Source organism: Cryptomeria japonica, chromosome 6, assembly GCF_030272615.1.
Source record: "Cryptomeria japonica chromosome 6, Sugi_1.0, whole genome shotgun sequence".
NCBI classification, from domain to species: domain Eukaryota; kingdom Viridiplantae; phylum Streptophyta; class Pinopsida; order Cupressales; family Cupressaceae; genus Cryptomeria; species Cryptomeria japonica.
This window is the reverse complement of record NC_081410.1, coordinates 152,684,122-152,688,557: the sequence shown is the minus strand read 5'-3', so window position 1 is coordinate 152,688,557 and position 4,436 is coordinate 152,684,122. Positions and strand designations below refer to the sequence as shown.

Below are 4,436 nucleotides of genomic sequence, written 5' to 3'. Positions count from 1 at the left end.
TTTGAGCACTTAGGGCGCTCAAGGGACGACGTCAGTAGGGTATGACCCCGAGCGTTCGATCGAGTGGGGGGGCAAAATAGGAGCATGTGTAGGGTAATTATGCCTAATTGGACATGTCGGAGCCGATGGTTCGTCATTGCGATGAGCTGAATGAGAAATTGGCCACACAACAACATTCCATTGAGTGAGACTAACGATTTTTCGCCAACCGAAAAATTGCTGCCCTAATAAAACCATAGGGAAACTTGAAAAACCGACATAGGCTTTTATAGGGACCCCTCTCATGGCCCTGTAGGTTCAAATGGATCATTCGTAGGTGCCACAAATTCTGAGTTAGGGCCCATCAAAGTTTGACAATTTTGAGCACTTAGGGCGCTCAAGGGATGACGTCGGTAGGGTATGACCCCAAGCATTCGATCAAGTTGGGGGGCAAAATAGGAGCATGTGTAGGGTATTGTTCATTAAATGAATTGTATTGTTTATGAATTATATTATTCATTGAATGAATTTTATTGTATTGTTGATTAAATGAATTGTATTGTTCATTAAATAAATTGTATTGTATTGTTCATTAAATGAATTATATTGTTCATTATAAAAACAACACTTACGATGAAATGAAATGAATTGTATTGTTCATTAAATAGCCATTATTAACCATTTTTAATTATTGGAATGAAGATTAAAGATTTCCATGATAACACCACACACATATGAGCAACAATTTATATGATCGAATATCAACTTCTATATATATAAAAATGTCGAATGATTACAAATGTATGTCCATACACAAATATGGCATAAACACCAACTGAAACAAAATGTATGTCTAAATACGTGAATGTATGTCCATATACAAAATATACATGCCAACTAGACATGTAAGCATCCCAAAACTATCTATAACATCCTAAGCTACTGATGGATCATCAAAATTGATCCTCTTCACTGCACTGCTCGGCTCTGAAGGATCCTACACAAGAAAAACAAACCACGATTAATATTAGTTATATTATATAATTCACATTCGAAAAGTTAACATAAAAATGAACTATTTAATTGAACTATTCATATTTACCTCATCTCCACATTTTCTCTTTAGCTTTGCAGGACTCTTGATGTATGTCTTTGGTAGAGGAGGTATGTTTTGAATATTTTCATAAACAACCTACATATGTTTAGAAACATGACATTGATACAAGTTAGCATATAATTGTCACTGATAATAACAAATTATATCTACTAATCAAAAAATAAAATAAACACACATCTACTCGAGGCATCTCTTCTTCTTCTTCAGGTATACTGGGTGTAGTCATCAAGGATGTGAAGCCAAGGATTCTCTGTATATATACACAACAAGTATATGAAACTATCAATCTATGTCTAGGCATGTATAATCACTATAAGTTATTTAAACTATTCATTCAATCATATTTGCATTCAATTACCTTTCCCTTGTCTCCAATTGCACTACCAGATCCTAGATCACACTGCACCACACTCGTGCTGCTTGTGCCCTACAAGAGTAAAATAAGATATACATGCAAGTTACTACATAATCTAATTAATACAAATATAAATGGTGAGCATGTATGTACAATAAAATACAAATGACTAGGTGCAATAATATATGTACCATCAAGCTATCGAGGCCAAATGAAATGGCCGACAAGGTGCCCTCCTGAATCTGTCTCAACTCATCCTTGGTCATCAACTGTTAAATAGACCATGTAAATAAAAATTAGTACTTAATATTATCTAATTTATAAATATTTAATTAAAATATAACATGAACTATGAAAACACAAATCTTACCAATACATCATCAATGTATGATGACGGTGCCTCCTCGCCTCTAGCATGTGAGGACTCCCCAGGGTATCCTCCAGACTGTGTAATAACCTCTAGTGCATCATGCATCTCATGCACCTCGTAATGTGCACTGTCCACAGCAGGATCAACGGGCTATCCAACTGGACCCAAGCATACGTGCCCACACATGACACAACTATGGGGCACACATATGTGTGGAGACGAGGATGATGTGTCAGCACCACCCGATGCACTGCTGCCATCAAAAGTAGGCTGAGCTACTAACATAGCCTGAGAAACCAAAAGGCTACTCAAAGAGTGAATAGCCGATATGGTCCATGAAGCCGCCTCAGAAATGATATCAGGATGCTGAACTGCAAGTGGGGGATCAATAGGAGGAGGGGGGACATATGGGCCCTGGACTACTCTGATTGCCCCAAGTCTATTTTGGGGCATACCTAAACCTACACCCTAGAAAGGTTGGATGTCAAAGTAGTTCACATGTTTCTGTAAAATAAACTCAGCGTACAATTTTTCTATGAAATAGAAGGGGATATCAAGATTGTTGTTGGGTGGTTTGTCAAAAACCATCCACCAACGATCTCAAAAGTTTTTCACAATCCCATCATTTGTGCACCATTTGATAGAAAGTTTTTTTTTTTTGGGATCTACAGGTTGACCAGTACGGGGATTGACAAACAATGAGGCGATTTCGGCTTTGGATATCTCAATATCCTTGATATCCTTATAGGACAAGCCATTTGCATATTTTTCCTTCATAGAATCTCGCCACAAAAGGGCGACATCATGCTCCTCAGTCATGGTTTCCATACTTTTTATGATCAACATGAGAGGATCAAACAATGGGTTTAGACGAAGGATCCTATGATATACTTCTGCAATCCCCCTCAATTCATTCAAATTTTGTGCAATCAAATCTTGAATTGAGGGGGTGTTTGGCAAATGAGGGTTTGGTTATTGCAGTTGTGGTTGGTCAGTGTTTTCATTGTTATCTCCCATTTTTAACCTAATTGAATGTAAACAATTAAATTTAGTTAACAAATTTAAACAATTAGGTATTTGATTTTTAAAAAACCTAGTTTTCATGAAAAAAAACCATATTTTCAATAAAAAATCAAATAAACATTCACAAAAAATACAAAAACTGAATGAAAATGATTCAAAACGACAAAATTCTTACCTCTAAATCTATTTTTCAGCAATTTTTTGTCAAAAAACCAGATATCGGATGGAGCGGATATCGGATTTTGACAAATTCGAGCAAACCGTGAGTTAAAAATGACTCACGGGACTGTCGTTGTCTAAATATAAAAGTCTCAGAAAATCAGATATTTGATAAAATCGGATATCCGATTTCAACACTCAAATTATTTTTAAATAACATATATAATATAATAATATATTATTATATTATATAATACGTATTGTATTATATTATATATATTATAATATAATAATATTATATTATATTATATTATATTATATTATATTATATATTATATAATATTGTATTATATTATATGTAATATAATATAATATAATACAATATTATATAATATATAATATAATACAATATTATATTATATAATATAATATTATGTTATATTATGTTATATTATAATATAATATAATATAATATAATATTTTATAATATATAATATAATTTAATATTATATTATATAATATAATATTGTATTATATTATATATAATATAATACGTATTATATAATACGTAACATATAATATTTTTTTAAAATTAAAATTACAAATAAAAATCGGATATCCGATAAAATTGGATATCCGATTTTATCCGATATCCGATTTGCATAGGTAATTACCAGGCCAAGCAAAATGTCAACACGGATTTTCGTGTTTTTAGGCGAGTGAGGAAGGCTATTTTTTTCACATCGCCACTTTTTGGCCCCCCTTGATCTTGCACTAACCCATGAGAAAAAATATCATAATGGGGAACTTGAGGATAAAAAATTCCTCATTTATAATTTCTTCCCTAATTTAAACTAGCATATATACCTTAAATTTTAATTTAATCTATATAAAGTACACCAAGAGATATCCTTCTCGAGGCGCCTATTTGACTTTAGAGTGTAAAATTGATTAAAAATAGGCGCCTCGAGAAGGATATCTCTCGACGTACTTTACATAGATTAAATTAAAATTTAAGGTATATATGCTAGTGGCAATGGCACCATGCAACATGGAAAACATAAAATAAATCAATATATAATTATATAGTATCTTTTTATTAAAATAAATTATATTATAATATTATTATATTATTATGTGGAGATATATGAAATTTTATATATCTATTTAGAATATTTTGAATAATATATATGTTGCAAGATCAAAGCAAATACTAAAATCTAAGATATATTAAATTTTATTTAATGGCAAGTATTATGGTTATGGTTAGCATTAGGGTTAAGGTTAGTGTTACGGTTGCGGATACGGTTTACATCATGATTTGGGTTAGGGTTATGATTAGGGTTATGGTTACGATAATGGTTAAGGTTTATATCATGGTTAGGGTTACCATCAACGTTAGGGTTTGGTTTTGGTTTAGGATTATGGTTAGA

The 4,436-nt window shown here is 32.1% G+C and overlaps 1 long non-coding RNA gene across 1 annotated transcript; it reads right to left on the bottom strand.

Moving 5' to 3' along the window:
* Positions 1 to 1,080: 1,080 nt before the first annotated feature.
* On the bottom strand, positions 1,081 to 1,530 carry LOC131856116 (uncharacterized). The gene is made up of 3 exons (XR_009358244.1): positions 1,455 to 1,530; positions 1,272 to 1,346; positions 1,081 to 1,171 (listed from the first exon to the last, which is right to left on the bottom strand). It is a non-coding gene; the product is annotated as an uncharacterized LOC131856116 (long non-coding RNA).
* Positions 1,531 to 4,436: the final 2,906 nt, after the last annotated feature.